Source organism: Lepidochelys kempii, chromosome 10 (genome assembly GCF_965140265.1).
Source record: "Lepidochelys kempii isolate rLepKem1 chromosome 10, rLepKem1.hap2, whole genome shotgun sequence".
In the NCBI taxonomy this organism is placed as follows: Eukaryota; Metazoa; Chordata; order Testudines; family Cheloniidae; genus Lepidochelys; species Lepidochelys kempii.
In genome coordinates this window covers 23,017,532-23,037,634 of record NC_133265.1, presented here as the reverse complement: position 1 = coordinate 23,037,634, position 20,103 = coordinate 23,017,532, and the positions used below count along the sequence as shown (strand labels likewise).

The window sequence follows — 20,103 nt, the reverse complement described above, 5'->3', positions numbered from 1 at the left end:
CACCCCAAATCCCTCGGCCCCAGCCCCACCCCAGAGCCCTCACTCCCTTCCGCACCAGCCCAGTGAGAGTGAGTGAGAGTGGGGGAGAGCAAGCCATCAAGAGAGGGGGAATGTAGTGAGCAGGGGCGGGGCCTCAGGGAAGGGGCGGGGCTAGGGTGTTCGGTTTTGTGCAATTAAAAAGTTGGCAACCCTAGCTCCTCTCCACCCCTGTCACTGGCAGGCAGTCGCAGGGTGGAGAGGAGGCTTCAGCCACTGCGGCTCCAAGCCTCTGGGCCAGTGACTGTCTGCTTCAGGCTCCCCGGGGGCAGGGGGCCACTGTGCAGAAGTGACGGGCAAGGGAAGTCAGCAGCTCCTCCCCACCCCAGCAAGGAAACGCCTCCTCTCTGCCACAGGCACCACCAGCACCAGGCGGGCAGGGCTGGGTGGGGTCCTGGGGGATGGAGCCGTGGCCACTCTGTGCTCCTGAGCTTCAGCTGTCCTGTCCCTTTTGCACAGTGCTGGGAGTGGGAATCCTTGCTCTGTGCTGACTCAGCAGGTCCAGTGAGTGTGGCTGGGGGGCAGGGTGTGGAGGAGTGGATCTTTGGGGTCTATGTGGGTGGGGGGATGCTGGGCTGTGAAGGGGCGGGGGACATTGGTTAGTAGGGGAGGTTTGTTTTGGGGTGCTAGGCAGTATGGGGGTCTGTTGAGGGGGTGCAGAGTTGTGGGGGACATCTGTGTGTGTTAGGGTGCTGAGCAGTGGGGGTCTGTGTGGGGCTCTCTGTAGTTGTGGTGGTGGGGCTGTGGGGAAGAGCACTGGGTAGTGGGGGAGATCTGTGTGTGTTGGGGCGCTACCAGGGCATCTTCATGGGACACTGGGCAGGTGTGATGGTGTGCAGAGCGCTGTATTTGTGGGGAGGATCTGTGGGGGGTGCTGGGTATGGCAGGTCTGGGGAGCACTGGGCATAGGGAATCAGGGGGATGTTGGGTAGGGGGGCTGTGTGGTGTGTCACAGTTCCACCCCCAAGGGGAAGGGGCACACTGGCAGCACAGGGTTGGATAGGCCACTGTGTGTCTGGCGACTGCCAGTTTGTAAACAGTGCCCTTGCACTGGGCTGGGTGCGGCGGGGCCGCCCCTGCCATACCATGCCCCATTGCCCCTGGCCTGCTCCTCACTCCGGGGACTGACCTCCCTGTGCCATGCTCCATTGCCCCCATGAGGGCCCACAAGTATCTTTGGCGCCAGGCCCACAAAAGGTTAATCCAGCCCTGAGCACTGTATTTGACCCTCTGCCTTCTCCAGGTGAACTACAAGGTGAGATTTGCTTCACCTGAGTTTAAAATGTTACACTGCAGTTGGTCATAGTACTGAAATCCTAAAAATCTTTCTGCCATCAGGTTAACCCAACTGGAGCTAACTAAAAAGGATACAACATGTAGTGAAGGATCAAGAAAGTATAAAGGGTCCCTGGTCTGCTATCAGAAAAGTAGGGTTTTTTTATTAGAAAATATTTTTTTCCTGTAAGTGCAGTTACTTCCAGGTGTGCTTCATACCTGAGTAAAACAGCATTGGCTAGAGGCACTCATTTGTGAAACTTAACATGGAAATTTAATGTAGTTCAGCCTTTTCTAGTGTATAAGAAAGAAGAAAGGTAAAGCTCAGAAATCAAGTTCCCACAAAAAGCAATAATTTGTTATTAATGTCAGTAAAACTGCTTACACTGCACTCCAGAAAGAGATTTGGCAGTGCTTCTATGTCACGCAATGGACATTTCATTAAACAAAGGACATTTCATTACAGGAAAGACTATTTGTAAATGGCAAGAGTGGTGAGCTCTGCAACAGGACTGAAATTTCACAGACCTGGATCCAAAGAGACTCAGAGCCCATATCCACAGGGATAAGGTATGTCTCATAAGTGAAGCATATACAGGAGAAAAACCCTTCAAACTCTCAGAACTCAAAAGAACTAAGGAGAATTAACTTTGTCTTCTGTCACAGCTATGCCAGTTCCTAAGGTCCTTTTTAAACAGGGAATTCCTACAAGGTAAATAGATTTTCTATAAGGCACCAAGACTCGAAGTTGAAATTTAGTTCATGTTTGACAAAGGACACTAAGGCATCTGTAAGAAACTGCTGTGACATATAAACAGCTTTAGACTATGAGAAGTTATGTAGTGCTATTAGCACTCATGATTAATAAATACCCATAATTACCTCAAGTCAAACATACTTATTGAGAGGTTATTTATAGAGATGTGCTGCTGTTAATAGAATGTACGCTGCATGTACGTTGCCTCCATCTCTAGACAATAGTAAATGTGTATCACATAACTTTAAGCCACATCATGAGGCATGAAGTAGCACACTGCAAACCAAGGTACTTCCTAAGCTTTATCACTCACTTTGAATGGCTGCATTTTATCTTCTTTAAAAGAAACATTGCGCTAAATATATTCCACATAGTTATGATCAGAGAGCTCTCTAGACATACATTTTATGTTCCTGGCACATGCATGTCATTAAGTTCCAGCCCCAGTCATAGTTAAATAGACAACAGGTAGAACCTCTGTCTAATTTTGCAAAGCATCTAAACTTATAGAATCTTTCTAAAACAGTCTAGCAATTCATTGCTATTCGCAGAAATAGCAGGGATGAAAACTAGGCCACAGTGAAGTCTGGATTTCACCTGAAGTGTGTGATGCTGCAGGATTTACTCTGCAAAAAGATGTGTCTTACAATAGTGTGCACACAAACCCAGTCAATTAAGCTGGTTTATACGTCTCCTCTACACTTCCAGAGAAACCACACCATTTTTTTTAATCTATAACGCACTTGAACTTGGATGTACAAGGCTCATTTTAGCTAGACTGCCCCCACAATTATTCAGTGCATAGTTATTATCTAACTCTTACAAAGGCATCTCTCTCTTTTGTGTATATGCCCTTGCAATCCATCAGAATGCAAGTGTCTTTCTGAAACAATGTTAGCTTTACGTTGCAAATTTTTTGCCTACAAGCAACCATGCTTTAAGAGAAAAATCAGAGAAGAAAGACTATGTATAACAAGGCGGCCAGGATTTTAATCCTACTTTAATTCATAAACTATAGAGATTATGTATCTAATCTCACTGTAATCTGTATGTTCTTGATTAGCTTTTCTACCTTCTGACCAAATATAACATCAATCTCTCCAGTTTTTCCCATATCAGGTAACTGTAAAATATTTATCATAATCCCTGGAAAAAATCACTGTGGCCATTTCTAATTTATTGATGTAACCCATATTTAAGAATTTTAGTGATGACAGAAGGAATGGATGCTAATTTCAGATACCTGTGGCAATAAATATCTACACCCTATCTCGTTTTAGAGTAGCTAATTTTCTTATTCAATATCCTTAAAGGGAAAATGTATAGTTATTCAGTGAAATGTAACCAAGGACCCCCAAATGCCATTAACAGTGTCTGTGCACTTTTTATTCTCAGGTGTCGCACCAAGCTCTGTACGTGACATGGCTTAGTTGGCTGCTAACAAATATGAAAGATAAACATTAAGATTCTGCACTACCGTCTCTTGTAAGGCCATGCACAGAAAGGTGAGATTATAACAGTATTGCCAAGCTAACCTTTGTCTTATCAAGAGTCTTATCGTCAGTCTCTGCTGGAAAAATCAAACCTTAAATTTCTGCTATTTAAATAAATCAGTTTTCTTTGGATCCTAATCAGACTGTCTTCAAACAGGATTGTCCCTTGAAGCCCCTTGCTGGCATTGTTGAGTGTTTGAATAAGACAAAATCCATGCATTATGATCTTGTCATGCAATCAAGCGGGCTCTGGCAGCAAGCAACAAGTGTTTTGTCTCAGATGTTATACTCAAACATCAGAACCATGCTCCATGACTTCACTAAAACCATCTGAAAAGTATAAGATGGATTTAAAATCTGAAATGGAAATAACTAACAGCCTTACAGCATGCAAATCATTGGATTAAAAAAATATGGGAAAATTGATGAGTCACCCAGACATCAAGGAGGATTCTTACAAAATAAAAGCTAGCATTTGCTACTTAGGTTAGGTGTTTTACTGAACCTATTTTACCACACACAAGATTATATAAAACGGCCTGCCTGGTCGTGGATAAACACTATAGGAAATAAAAACTAGCAGGCAGCTTTTTCAACAAGAGGCCAAATTCAGTGCTTAATTTGTGCCAGGGCTTGCTGGGGCTGAGCCCCCAGCATCTTGGCAGTTCATAGCCCTGGCACCCCGTGGGCTTGCTGAGTCAGTTATGAAAGTAAAAAAATTGATTGAGTCCTGGAACCTCTTTCATTATAAATTAAGCACTGGCCAAATTCTATTCTCGCCTAACATCAGGGAAAAAAATCTAAAGTAATTTGAGGGAAAAAATGGCCCATGGATCACCTTATCCCCTATCAATCCTGGATTGGTCCGGCCTGGTTTGGTCCCTTCATGGTGCTGTAATGTGAACAATGTATTTATATTCTGTAGGAACTTCAGAGCCCCAGTCAGATCAAGGCCCAGTTGTGCTAAGCACTGTACAACAACAAAAAGACAGTCCACCTCCCCAAGACCTTACACTCTAAAATACACAAGAGGCAATAGGGGGATACAATCAATGGGAGGAGCACAAGTAAACAATGAGATAATATTGGTTAGCATGGCAGGTAGTGGTCTCAGCACCTCAGCTGCCTATCAGTTATCAAAAGAGCTCTGTGTAACTTGAAAACTTGTCTCTTTAACCAACAGAAGTTGGTCCAATAAAAGATACTACCTCACCTACCTTGTCAAGGTTTTTTGTAGGCATCACAACTAAGAGTTTTAAAGACGAATTTGAAGGAGAATAATGAGGTGAGCTCTTCCCACATGTGAAGAGTAGTATTGGAGAAAGCACAGTGGTGCTTGTTTGAAAGTATAACAAAAGATCAGAGAAGGCTGGTAGCATTGGCAGGTCAGATGTGGGAGTCGACACAGTGATAGCATGAGAGATGTCAGGTAGGATTAGACTGAAAAGGGCCTTGAAAGTGAAGAAAAAGAGTTTGTGTTTGATGCAATGAAGAAGGGGGAGCCAGTGGAGGGACACAATGAGAGAGGTGACATGGACAATGCAACAAGATGATAGCGAAGAAATTCCCTGGACTCCATGTTGTATTCCCAACCTCCATTTTGTGTCTCTGGCTTCCCTCCTCAATAAACAAGAGTCACTTCACCAACTGTAAGCTGCAAGTCACTTATCATTGGACAATGTAGGTCACATGACCAGAGCTGAGCGATTCCTGGATTAAGCATGCCCAGTAGAATAGAAAGTAAAATGAAGAATGGTCACAAAGTAAATTAAATCTGGAGCTTGGGCAGTAAGGTTGGATGAGGTAATCATGGCTCTGAAGTAAACAAACACCAGTGAGCATAAGTAAAATAAGATAATGCTCAACAATGAGCACATGCAGTACAAAATTAGGTGAAAGGGTGTTGGCAGAAAGCCAAGTAGGGAACAGTTAAACAGCTCCATCCTGGCTGATTTGGAGCTGCTTTTTCTGGTAGCAGCAGACAAAAACCTGACAGCTAGAACAGTATAAAAGGCAGACAGTCAGCAGGAAGTTAGACAATTAGGAGAAAGAACAGCTGCTGGAAAGAAGTTAGAAGAGCAGCTGCTGAAGAAGAGAGAACAGACACAAAGCTGCAACAGTAGCAAAGCGGGAGAAACCATGAGTCCAAGCGGCAACAGTAATAATTAAGAAGGGAGCTGACCGAGAGTGAGCTGCAACAGTAGCAGCAGCAACCAGCAACAACAGTAAACAACAGAGCGCTATCATAGTGTAAGCTTGCTAATTTTAATTCTAGTTTAGCATAAGTATAGTGTAGTATTAGTATGTGCATGTGCGTGTGTGTGTGTTAATTGTATTTTACCTGTGTAAAACTTAAAGTATAATTTAAAAACTGCTGTCAGTGATCTATTGCACACTGGCCATCTGCAATAGAGCACATCACTTAGAATCATTTAACTTGTATGCTGTTGTAACTTGTAATAAGGGATTTGTGTCTGATTTCTATTTTTAGATTACAATGTAGTAGGGATTATTAGTTACATCAATAAAAAGATACTTTGTTTTGGAAAGCATATTGCCTGTGTCAATCACTTTATTGGAAGGTTATATCTGTGTCCTTCAAGTGTTTCCTTGTGTGACACATGGCTAGAAAGGGTTAAACATCCAGCAAAATGAATAACCCACAGAAGACATGTGGGGAGATAATGTTTGTGTTTTTGTGTACTTACATATGTATGAGTAGGGTGGACAATGTAGTCAACGGTCCCTGTCTATGCTGTATTCTGATGATTCAGAGGTCAAAAGAACATTCTATCATGTAAATGAATTGTAAACATGGGATATCTCAGTATTCACCTCTCTTTGAAATGTACTGTGAATGGTGGAGGAACAAACAACCCAATTACTACCCAGAGTCCTTGATGTGCAGTGCTGGGGTGGCTAGACAACACCAATGCTCATAAAATCATGATCTCACTAGCACCATTTTCAGCACCAGTGAGATTAAAGCTACACCTTCATCTGCGGTGTAGACTTACCCACAGACACAGTATGAGTGAGGATCTAGAGAAAAGTCAAAAATTGACAGGGATGTCCAGATTATAGGCCTAACTGACAGGGAGGATGGTGATATTGCCCATGTTGATCTTAAACTGATGGCTGGGTATTCAGAAATCTGTCAGAAAGACAGGCCAAGATTTTAATTTGTACAGACAGGTCCAGAGTAGGCAGGTAGATCTGAAAGTAATCAGCACAGAGAAATAATTGAATTTGTGTTTACATAAGAGATGGCTGTAAAAGATTTATCACAAATAGATTGATCACTGGATCACCAGAATGCCCGTCATACCCCTTCCCCCCAACCATATACTCTGCGCCAGATGGAAAAGTGTCAAAGAAGCACTACACCACTCACTCAGAAAGCCCCCTGCATGGGAGAGGTCCTCCACAGGTTAGCTAACCCACATTAAAGATAGCTTTGTACCAGTGGAGTGACAAGAAACTGCCCTAATGCAGGGGGAAGGATCTGACCCCCTAATCCATAAGTATCCCTGTTTATAGCTTAATGAAGCCTAATGGGACTTTTTCCCTCTCTTCTCTCCATTGTTTTATTTGTATGCAGTTTCAACCTTTCTCTTAGTTCTTTTTTCACATCTCTCTTGAGGGCCAAAATACCTACTTGTGTTCTGATATGGGTTGTATAACTTGAGCAACTTTTTTTCTTTCCTCTAGTAATAGGAAGAAAACATAAGTCTTGCAATTGCTTGGATTTTTTATTTCCATAATATGTCATTAAAAGAAAATTCAGATTTCCCTGAACTCTTTCTAGTCTCTTTAGGACATTTATGTGCCACAAGATTCATGTAGCTTCTTAACCCTATAGCTAACAGAACATGATAAAGGCTTGCTAGTTCGTCTTGATACAGTATGATGGTAGCAAAGATGGATGGTTTGTAAAGATGGCATGGACTGTAATGAATGAGATTTGCAAATACATCAGTATTTTGAATTCTGTTTGTTTCACATACTGTATTCAACATCCACTCCTAAGAAGTGGAATCAGACTATTGAGGAAAACTATTAAGGTTCTTGTTTTTATACATTGTCAGTAAAAGGAGATTACACCAAGATTATGAGCTCCGCAAGGCAGGGATCATGCTTTCTGCTTGGAAAATGTGCTACTGAAATTAAAACCAACAAAAATAATATTTTCTCAAGTTGCTAAGAAAATTTCTTTGTTTTGTTCTACTACTCCCTGTTATAGTAAGTATTTTAATTCAGCATCTCCTCTGTTATACACCTTACTGTATGCTACATTCTCCCAAAGCAGCTGCCTGTCTCCAGAAGCTGCATGTTTAATTTTGTCAAATCTTTTTATAAGATGTCATGAGTATGCAGTACAGTGCGCAATTATGGCCTCATTAAGCTTCAAAAAGCTAGTCATTCATTTCAAACAACAGTTACTGCAATTGTTATCTTGACAGATGCTTCTTTGTTTTATTCTAGTCTAACCCTTTAATTGCTGACATAAAAAGATACCCAAGTTAATAATGCACCAATGACCTCAGTGGGGGAGGGAGAGAGAAAATGAGAATCAGTTTTCTTCCCTTTCATGGAACAGAGGTCAAAATTGGAATCTTGGCTAAACATTAGCTGAGTTGTGTATGTATTTTATTGGCAAATATTAGACTCTTTATATTGCCTCACGCCACTTCCCATCTTCCACCCCAATGTATAATAAACTAGAGCTGACAAGAGTATATAAAAGTAGTAACCATGCACATTCATTATCAAGCACAGGCAAAGCAACTTAGAACCTTTACCTCCAAAGCACAGGACACTTTTATTAAAGCTTCACAACAGGATGTCATCTGATTTTGAGATGCTGCTTAAGTGACCTATTTACCCATGTTAGTAAAACTGGGAATAGTGGCCACACCTATCTGCATGGAGATTGCTAGGACAGGTGGTTTTATTCATTTATTTATTGTTCCACCAAACTGTCAGTACTGGGCTGTGGACTCTTCCTTTACTACCTTTAACGCCAAAAGCCAGTCCAGATGTACACAGACAACTGCAGTTTCCTTTAATGTACATACTGTCTCAGCTGTGGCCTCAGGACTTTCTGTCTGAGAGGACAGGAAAGCCGCTTCCACAATCAAGAGCACTGTTAACGGATTCAGAGTGAATGCGAGTCACCTTTATGTCTGGCTCTCAAGACCTTCATCCTAGACACTTGCTTGAATGGTCCCATAGATTTGCAGCTGGCAGCTGCCTCATCAGGTCATAACTGGTCTCTGACATATCTGAGCACACACCTGTCAGAATCTTAAATAGACCCCGACATGGAGCACCTGTGTGCCAGATTCTCTGTGGCCAGTCCTGCTAAGGGGTAGGTCTGCCTCATTCTGCACAACCCAAAGTAGGTGTTGCCTCTACTTTCAATTTCAGATACTGTGAGTTGCACTAGTCCACTATGGAACTGATGAAAGACCAGATCACTATGGCCAGAAGGAAGAGGCATAATTTCCCAGCAAGCCAGAGGGAGAAGAATTTGTTTCTCACTACTGCTGCTACCAAGATTATTGATGGATCTGGTAGAACCCTGAGGCTTTGCACCTCCTTAATGAACTGTGGACACATACTAATTATTTGGTTCCAAAAGTATGAATCAAATTAGCCAGTGATTGAAGAGAAAGAAGGCACTGTACCATGATTAGGTCCTCAGTTGTCAAAGTATTTTTATATATTCTGTTGCAGAGGAAGTCCATTAATGATCACTTCTAACATCTATTCATACACATCTGTACAAACTTTTCTGTTTTCAAGCCTCATTTTAATTTTTTATTAGGCATTCTGTTAAAAGAAGCTGCACTTGCTGTAAAGCTCCACTTCATTTTTGGCATACTCAGCAAGATTCAGGACATGTGTCTGAATTAAAAGTGATGCTAATTCAACTAATCGAAGAATGACACAGCCAGAGAAATTAATACAGCCGAGTGCCAAGCATAAAAAAAACCCACCACAGACTAACTGAACAAGCAGTACAAAGGCTGTATTTTAGGGAGACGGACAAGGGGGGGAAAGCTGATTTCAATAGGGATGTAATGATACTGAGGCAGTGAGATAAGAAAAGAGAGGCTGCCTTTGAAATAACAGGATAAAAGAAGGTGCCAAGAATCCAGATCACATTCTCCCATTAAGATCAAAGCCATGCAAGATCAGTGGCAAAGGAGATACAGAATTTGTAAACCCCCATTCGATTTTTCTGTTGTTGTTGCCGCCACACACATATATGCATGCACACACCCCTCCCTGTTTATCTTGCTCTTAGTTTGGTCAATGCAGATGAGGAAGAATGAGTCAGAGTCATTTGCTGAAATCAGCACCCTGTGTGTCATGCTGCAATTGAACAGACAACATAAAAGTTTGCTTGCAGCAAGAAACAGAACAGAATGAAGCTGCCAAATAAGGATTTAATTTTTCTTAAAGCAGAAGCCTTTCTTCAAGCAGCTAGAGAGCAATTATTCATTTTCAGAATAAAGGAGAACTCAGACCTGAACACTCACTGAAAGAAAAGTGTACCCAGGACACTGTCTAGAAGCTGCGATAAGTTTTAGATACTAGGCACCTGTTTTCTAGGAGAAGATTGATTTTATTTATTCATAGGGACATGAGATGCCCTGAAAGTATTAGACACAGCACAGAACCGCAACTACACTTTCAACAGATTAAGCTCCTTTGTGGGCCAGATCATCTCAACCACTTATAGGAGATATTTAATCAGTAGTGCACCCTAAAGTGCTTTCTATAATCATTGTGGGAGATGGAGATGGTTAAACTTATGTTTTGAAGATCTGACTCTCAAACAGAGCCACGTTCATCTGTGGTGCAATCCCACGGACTCAATGGAATTACACCAGAAATGCATTGGGACCACTGTTTTAATTCATTTTCCGATAATACTCATCTGAACAAAACTAAAGGAGAGCAAAAGAATCAACCTAGTTCTAACTGGTTCTCTGTCATATATAGAGTAGATCTGTGTGTAACAATGCATCTGTTACAAATAATAGACTTCTTTGCTGTTAATATCTGACAGATTTAATGTGAACAAGTAAAATCCAGCAAGCAAAACCTAGAGACAAGTTAGAACAGATTATGGGAGTGTGTCCAATTGCTCGTATACACATAATGCAGGGAACACCTATGTGCACAAACATGAAGCAAGACTTAAAATTTTTGCATTGTGTTTCAGTCATGGGCTAGTGAACACAACACTGACAGTAAGATTTTAATGGCCTTTGGATTTCTTATTAGGAATAGTGAGATGGATAGGCAAGCTAAAGGAAAGGTAACTTTTTGTACAAAAAAACAAAATTGTACTTGTTCATCATCCTGCAGATCCCTCTATTAAGAAAGAATGCTAGCTGCCCCGGGGTTTAGTAGTGATGAGTCATTATTAATGGATGTCATTATTTCTAGAGGAACAGAGAGGCATTATTTTTTCTTGCAGGAGTAGGGCTGCAGAGAGGTTTTCAGGGGGGCCTTGACTAAGTTTGAAACTGAGGCTCTCCACCTTCAAAAATAAAATAACCGTGGAGACAAAACAGTTTAAAAGGGGAGAGTATGGTGAGGGTGGAGTCAGAGAGGACTCAGGCCTGTGGAGGCACTGCCCTTCTTCCAAGGATGAGGGGGCTGGGAAACTGATGGGGGGTCAGAGACGACCTAGGGCTGTGGGGTCATTGCCCTTCCCACAGGAATCAGGGGCTTAGGGCAAACTGCCACTTTGTCTTGCCCTACCCTGGGCGATCCTGCTCATCAGTGAGAAAAGAATGAAATAAATCTTTAACAAGGTGCATAATAGATGAGAGAAGCAACAGCATAAACTAACCCTGGATGCTTCACTGCCGAATGAAAGTGACTGGAATATTAGACAAGGATCAATTCATGCAAAATACTACTGAGCTACTGATAATTAAGTGAATTAACTCTAAGGTCTTTATAAGACTTCTAATACCACAAACTACAAATGAATCTGTACAAAAGTTTTGGGTATTTTATTTGTTGGTTTGGTTTTTTTTAGTGAAAAATCTGTGGAAGCTTTACTTTTCAGACCATATCAGAGTGGTTCCAATAACATTTTGAATATTTCATACATTTCTATCCAAAAAAGATTCCTTAACCTAAAAAACATCAAGTCCTTCTGTATGAACCAGGCAGAACCTGTGAAGGCAGCCACATTGCACTAGTAATTGCTTTTAAAAAAAAAATCACAAAGAGCACTATATTAAGAGCTTATTGCTGCTAACAGGATAAACAACAAATGGGCTTGTCAGATAGATAATTAGAATAGAATGCAACTCAGCCTCCATCAGGTTTGCTAGTCCCAGAGCAAATTCTGTCACAAAAAAAATGAAAGTGAAATTCAGAAACAGAGCCCAGAATTGTCTTAAGAATGCTTTAAACCATTCACTTACAAGTAAGTGAAATTTCCAACATGATTTCCTTTATTTCCCTGTACAAGAAGCCTTCATGAACAGTATCTCCAATCTTTTGATAATATAACCAGGTTCATTAAAAACAACGAGAAGACTGTCAAATCCCATTCTCTGGACTCAGATGCATATTCTCATCGACTTCGGTGTAACTATTCCTGTGAGCAAGTCAAAGCATCACTGGATCTTAGCTCACTCACAGTACAAAGGTATCTCCCTCATTCTGTCCTGGACTAGCAGTTGATCTTTTGTGACCAATGAGCGCTAGCAATGGCAGCCTTCCCACTGGAAAGGGGATATTTCCAGTTTTCCAACAGAACACACCACTTGATTTTAGCCCTAGAAAACCCCAGTGTATCAGACATTACACCATTATGTATGGAAACCTACTATACTTCACAGGTTGCTAAACTTTAGTTATAATCTCTGCTCCTGTGAGGCCTCTACACAGGGCTGGATTAACCTTTTGTGGGCCCAGCACCAAACATATTTGTGGGCCCTCTTGGGTCAATGGAGCATGGCATGAAGAGGTCAGTCCCCAGAGTCAGGGGCCATCCAAGGGCAATGGGACATGGCATGGTAGGGGTGGCCCCGCTCTGCCCAGCCCAGTGCGAGGGCACTATTTACAAACCAGTTGTTACCAGACATACAGTGGCCTGCCTGGCCCTGTGCTGCCAGCACGTCCCTTCCCCTCATGGGCAGGCCCATGCCATGCCACACAGGCCCCCCGGATCCACTATGCCCAGAGCCTCCCCCAACCTCCCTGCACAAATGCACAGCGCCCTGCACAACACCACCCCTGCCCAGCACTCCTATGCCCATCACCCCCCACAGAATCCCCACTCCCTAGTGCCTCAACACACATATCTTCCCTGCCCCCTCACAGCCCAGCACCCCCCCAGGTCCTGCAGAGACCTACTCCCCTGCACCCTGCCTCCCGGCCACATTCACCAGCCCTGCTGGGAGGTGACTGTGTCTGCCGGGCTGAGACGGCAGCACAGCCAGGGCTGGTCCCGGGGTGGGGAATTGCTCCAGCCCCTCGGCAGTGGCGTGATCAGCCAGGCCAGGGCCTGCCCTGGCCGGGCTCCCTCAAAAGGCACTTGCCTGGAGGGGCCCAGCCAAGCCTCCCACACTGCTCCCCCTCATCTCTCCTCCCCAGCTGGCTGAGACTGGCCAGGCTTCTGCACCAATCCCAGGCGGCTCAGCTCCAGGGAGACAGGCAGGACCCCACAGGTGGTGGGAAGCAGAGATTGCCCAGAGCTGGAGGTGCACTGGGGTCTGGCCAAGGGGCAGAGATGAGCAGGGGGTGGGGCCAGGGGGCAGAGAGGAGCCCTCAGCCAGCCAGCAGGCAGGCTGAGAGGAGCAAGCAGTGGGCATAGGGAGCCAGCAGGGTTTCAGGGCGCAGTGCAAGTGGAGCAGGCCGGGGTCCCTTCTGAGCATGGGCTCGACTTCATGGAGCCACTGGCACCATTGTAAACCCGGTACTGCCTGTACACTTGGATTCCGTACTAAGCAGCCTGGAATTTCAGAAGTAAAGATACAAACACAAGCAGTATCAATTGCCAGATTTCTGAAACAGTGACTGGTGTTTTTACTCCTGCCATTTTTGGAGGCAAATTTTAAACCCAGTTTTGCGTCCATCATGGCAAATAAGTTCTCATTTCTTGATCTGTGGGAGCATCATCAGGTACAGAGACATAAAAATGGCACAGGATGCATCCATAAATACTTGTGCCCATGAAAATGCAATCACAAAATAGGAGACCCAGGAAAGAGAAGGCAGACAATTGGAAAGTAAAATATTAAAAAGCCACTTGAAAAATCAATTTTAGAAATATTTTTAATTAAATGTTGCATATACAGAATACATGACCATGAGAGATGAAGATTTATTGACGCACTTCGGATCACCTGAAGAAATCAACCATGTCTTCTCCACTTGTGAATAATGCAACCATGTCAAAAGTTTATAGCCACATCACTCCATCACATAGCCTATCTTGGTTTTATACATGCACACACAAATCCGGACGTGTCATTTCAAAGGTGCTTTTCCGTACATTTATAGGGAGTGAGAATGGTTATGCTGTGTAGTTGGACAAAACTTTGGTAACAAGAGGCCATGTCTTCCTCTGTGTTGATAGAGTGCACAGAACAACAGGGCTCTGATCCTGATTAAGACCTTTGAGCAATATTGTAATAAAATAACTCATAATTAGTATACACTATCCTTGATGGTGTTTGCAGGAATAGATCCTAAAGTTTTGACTTATTTGCATTAAGTGTATTTAACTCTTAGGATGAACAGCCCCATCATCAAAAATTAATTATTTGAATACTTTATAAATCTCACTGGGGGCCATAATGTTACAGTTAGCTGTGTATTAAACTATTAGTGGTTCCACCCTTTGTATTCAGGATACTGTAGTAATAACCGACCTCGATCATTTTCATAAAACAAAGTTAAAATCATGCTAGGCTAGTCACGTAGAACACCATATCTAATACCTACACGCTTGTGTAAATTAACAATTCCAGCCCATCCTGAGCTGCACATCCACCTCAGGAAGAAAAACCAAGTGTCAGCAAAACACAGAGCAAAATTCCTCTTGAAACAGAAGAAACTGCAGTTGGCTAGACTGCAAACCATTGCATTTTGCATTGCCACATTAGTCATTTCTTTCTTCTACAAAGCAGAATCTCTTCTCATCCCAAACAAGCAGTGCCAGAGTTACCTTCACCTTTGAGAGCATTTTATGTTCTGTAAGGCAAACTATTCTTGCTGCAACAGAAATTTGTTCTCATATGATGATTTTAAAAATGTGAATAGGGTGACCAGATGACAAAACAAAATATCTGGACATGTGGGGGGGGCCACCACAGGCTCATCCCCTTCCCCCCCCCCAGGGCCGGCTCTAGGTTTTTTGCCACCCCAAGGGGTTGGGGGGGGGGGGGGAGCTGGAGTGCCGCCGAAGCAAAATATCGGGACAAACGGCGTCTCGACCGTACATCAGTCGAGATGCGGAACAAAAAACTAAATATCAGGACATCTGGTCACCCTAATCTTGAGCCTGTATAGCACCATGCTGGTGGGTCATTTAAGAGGATTCTTTCCTACCTTATCACAATATACATACTGTAATTCAATTACACTTTGGGGGACGCCCTCCCCATGCCAATGTGGGTGATTTTATTGCTCATGAAAAGTGTCACAAGGCTGAGAGCCCCAGAGACTAAGTGCCTCTGTTTAGCCAGAGAACAAGCACAGTATTTCAAGCGGCAGTGTAACCTTCCCTTAACAAACCATCTCTAGTTCACTCTTCATCATTCAGTCTTTGGTAACTCCAACACTCACAGCAAGGATGAGAGTTTTATTGTACAAATACATGAGTAAAAATGATACTTTTAATATGAGTGTATCATTGCTGGCAGGCTCAGAAGTGCCAAGAACTAGAATGTAGCTTTGGGCCTAGACTAGAATTGTTAAACTGGAGAAGATGGGGATTAATATGAGAATTGAAAGGTGGGTAAGAAACTGGTTAAATGGGAGACTACAACAGGTCATAATGAAAGGTCAATTGTCAGACTGGAGGGAGGTTACTAATGGAGTTCCTCAAGGATTGGGCTAGAGCAGTGGTTCCCAAACTTGTTCCACTGCTTGTGCAGGGAAAGCTCCTGGCGGGCCTGGCCGGTTTGTTTACCTGCCACATCTGCAAGTTCAGCTGGTTGCTGCTCCCAGTGGCCGCGGTTCTCTGCTTCAGGCCAATGGGAGCAGCTGGAAGCGGCGCAGGGCAAGGGACCTTCTGCACAAGCGGAAGAACAAGTTTGGGAACCACTGGTCTAGAGACCAATCTTATTCAATATTTTCATTAATGACCACAGTATAAAAGTATGAGAGTGCTAATAAAATTTGCGGATGACACAAAGTTGAGAGATATTTTCAATACAAAGGAGGACTGGAACATCATACCAGAAGATTTGGATGACCTTGAAAACTGGAGCAATAGAAATGGGATGAAATTCAATAGTGCAAAGTGCAAGGTCATGCACTTAGGGACAATCAACAAGCATTTTTGCTATAAACTGGGTACCAAAGTAACAATCTGCAGTAACTCATGAGACCTTCGTATTGCAGAGGCCCCAGGTGAAACCACTTACATCTAGATTGCTATTTAAAATGAAGAGGATAACTAAGTTGCTTACCACATTGTTACCACAAAGGAATGTTGCAAGCATTGGGCCAACTACAGATCAGAATATGCATTTAGCCTGTGATGAAATACAAGATTAAGTCTCTGAAGCAGTTCCGCTAAAGTCATAAACAGAGAGAACTATGAACAAAAGCAGGGTGAGTTTGTTGAAATGTATTTGAAGTCAGAAGTTTGTGGGAGTAAGGCAACATATGGATTTGGCCATTTCACCTCCTTTTCACCCCAGAATATTGGTATAAAAATACTCCTGTTAACAGTCACATTTCCAAACAATCTTTCCTCTCTCTTCATCTGATACGGGAATAAAGCAGGTAGAAGTTGACAATAGGGGACACACAGACCCCTGGTATGAGAGAGAGGATGGGGGAGTTGCAAGGAGTCACTGAAGTAGAGGGGGTGAAAGGGGTTATATCTGAAGCCAGGGTTGGCGGGAGTGGTAAAGGGGAAAAAAGAGGAATGTAAGGGGCCCTTGGTATATGTAATGCACTTGGCCAACAGAAACAAGGTGTATGTCCCTCTATTTAATTAATATTTGAAATAAAGGGTAACACTCAGAATCAGTTTCTATTTTTAAAATATTTTCCTTCAAACATTTTCCATCTTCCAATAGCAAGACTGTTTTACAAAATATTTCACATACTCTGGCAGTCACCATTTCATTGAATAAGGAGGAGGAACAGAGAAGTCACATCCTTGGCAATCTGGCAGCATGATGCTGTAGCATCATTCAGCATTCTATTATAAACTATACAAATGTTTCATATTCTCTGTGTATATATAAAGCCTGCTGCAGTTTCCACGATATGCATCTGAGGAAGTGAGCTGTAGCTCACGAAAGCTTATGCTCTAATAAATTGGTTATTCTCTAAGGTGCCACAAGTCCTCCTTTTCTTTTTACAAATGCCAAGGTTTCCCATCAGAAAGTTCTCCTCAGAGTATCTGAGGGTGCCTGCCTGCAGCCCTCAGATACAAGGAACAGAGAAAGGGTAGGAAAGAAAGTGAAGTGTGTAATAGGAGACTGGGATGGAAAATGAATAGACAGTAAGAAAAAAAAGAGAACAACATGTTGAAGTTTGTATAGTGCTTTCCCTCTCCAGAGTGCTTTATCTGTGTTGACTAAACAATCCTCACAATAACCCTGTGCGGTAGGCAAGTATTATCTGCACAGGTAAAAGGGTAAATGTTTTATATTGCGTATAACACAGTGAAAGAATCCTTTTTATTCTAGTGAAATATGTTGAGGTTCTGAGCTTCTAATGCTTGCAGAGTTTAACTGAGTCTCGTGTACCCTCTCAGCTCCCAGCCATTCTCATGCACAGGAATAAAAATTTAGCTACTTTTGGGAAGGCACTTTTCGTGCCCCCTGCAGCCAGAGGAGCTGGCTCCCCACTGCCACTGCCCGCCAGAGGAGCTGGCTATCCCTCCCCCCTTGACCCTGGGGCAGGTGGAGTTTGCTTGCCCTGACCCAGAGCTGGAGGAGCTTGCTGGGGGCCATGTGGGGGCCCTTGTGGGGGCCATGCCCCTCTTTGCCCCCGCCCCCTTGCACATGGCCCTGAATACAGGGCCTTCTCCAACTGGGGAATCTGCAAACCACCTGTGGCTCCTGAGAAACAATCTATATTGCATAAACCTGTTTGAAGGGCAATTAATAACTAGCCATTTTAGACTTCAGCCTCACAACTAGTCTACTACCTGACTTTATTTCTGGCCACATAGAAGTGCTTTATGCAATAGATAGTTCCTCCTTCCTTAGAGACAACTGACAAGCAGGCTATGTTACTGTGACATGATGGATGGAATGACAGGTGCAGTCAGCAAGATCTTTTCCTCAAAGGTTAGTGTTTGTTACAAGGAAGTAAAATAATCAGAAAGCAACCATAAAACCTACTGAACCCCCTAGATGTACAGCCCTAGCCTACCAAAGGGTATCCTCCACTTTCTGCCTTCTAAGCAACCCTTTTTTCCCCCACTGACACCTTACCACAGTTAGGCCAAGCTGCAATTAACCCTCTACTACCCAGGGACTAAGTAGTGCACTTAGAGTTACCTCATTGTATGGTCAATCTGCAGTAGAGATGAGAAATCTGAGTTGATTTTTGAAGAAGAGTGCAAACTACAGCTGACATTTATAAATTATCCTATTGCTCTGCTGCTTTCTTCATCTGAAACAGATCCACTCTTTTCAGACCAAGCTCTCGACACAGAGCTCTTTTTAAACCTGTCATTTTGTTTCTGTAGCAGATATTACACTGTGACAGTAAGTCACAATGACTGCTTATCACTGCACAGCAGAACATCTCCCTGCATCACACCACTCTCTGAAAAGAACACACATACTTACCAGAATCTTTGTAAGTCTAAGCAATTTGAATTATTTTGGTCCTCAAACAATAGCCTAAGCCAGGGGTCAGCAGCCTTTGGCTTGCGGCCCATCAGGGTAATCCGCTGGCAGGCCAGGATGGTTTGTTTACATGCAGTGTCTGCAGATTTGGCCAATAGCAGCTCCCACTGGTCGCAGTTCGCTGTTCCATCGATCGGCCGAACCTGCGGATGCTGCAGGTAAACAAACTGTCCCAGCCCTTCAATGGATCTCCTGGATGGGCCATGTGCCAAAGAGTGCCGATTCCTGGCCTAAGCCCTTAAAAGAAGCCCACCTGTAAACTAAACAGAATCCCAAGAGGCATGTGCCTGATGCCCTACCTTCACCCATACTGCAGATCAGCACTTCTTTCTTATCTCAGATATTACTAATTGAACATGAATGAGAGACTGAAAGAGTATTGCAGAACCAAACCAAGTTGAAGAGGTGTCAGTGAGGGACACTGGAGCCAGCTCATGTCTTTCATGTCTTAAAGGCTTGGGAAAGGGGGTCTAACAGTTTGGGGAATATGTTTGTGTAGCCTCTGACTGAATTCCATTTCTGTTTTGTGGACACCATGTTGTATTTTAACCTCCATTTTGAATGTAACCCTTACTATGACTTTGAGCATTAGTTTTGTAGCAGGAACTTGACTATGGGCTTGTTGACACTTAAAACGCTACAGTGGCACACGTGCGCCACTGTAGCACTGTAGATACGTCCTACACCAGTGGGAGGAACTCTCACTATTCTTTCAGGTGGGCTACTGGCTCTTGGTATAGACCTCACATGACACCCGTTAGTGAATTATTATGCATATATCTGGGCCTGCGGATCCTTGTAAAACTCACCTGCTGGGCTCTCTTCCAGTTAGCAGGAAGAGGTCCCTGGGACATAGTGTTATCCTCGAGCATAGCCCCAGTTGGAAAACTGCCTCTAGAAAGCCTGACACCTATTCAACAGCAATTTGTTTGCCAAACCTCAAGTCCCCCAAGTATAATTTTATCAGTGTAAGTGAATTGTGCACACAGTGGTTATTTTTATTTCACTGGACATCCTTGATAGTTATGTTTCCTCTTACAAATAACACTCTAAGGAATTCCAGAAAGTATACCAAGCAGGGCTCTGAGAACATTTGGCCATTACTTTTCATTGTCTGATGAAAGCTACATATTGAGTGTGTTAATTATACATTTAAACTGAAATGAAACAATCTTTTTGAATCCATGACTAAGGAGGCCAAACAGTATGAGGCCAATGTTCTTTTGTCAAGGCTCATCTAAAGACAGACACTGAAAATAAGTGAAAAAAAGAAAAGGAGTACTTGTGGCACCTTAGAGACTGACAAATTTATTTGAGCATAAGCTTTCACTCATTTCAGCGGATGCATGTAGTGGAAAATACAGTGGGGAGATTTATATACACAGAGAACATGAAACAATGGGTGTTACCATACACACCGAAACAAGAGTGATCAGGTAAGGTGAATTATTAC

At 43.1% G+C, this 20,103-nt stretch overlaps 1 long non-coding RNA gene across 1 annotated transcript; it reads left to right on the top strand.

The window, feature by feature from the left end:
• Nucleotides 1-381: 381 nt before the first annotated feature.
• On the top strand, nt 382-5,868 carry LOC140917879 (uncharacterized). Its single transcript, XR_012161029.1, has 4 exons — nt 382-540; nt 1,778-1,881; nt 3,464-3,573; nt 3,719-5,868. It is a non-coding gene; the product is annotated as an uncharacterized lncRNA (long non-coding RNA).
• The last annotated feature ends 14,235 nt before the right edge of the window (nt 5,869-20,103 follow it).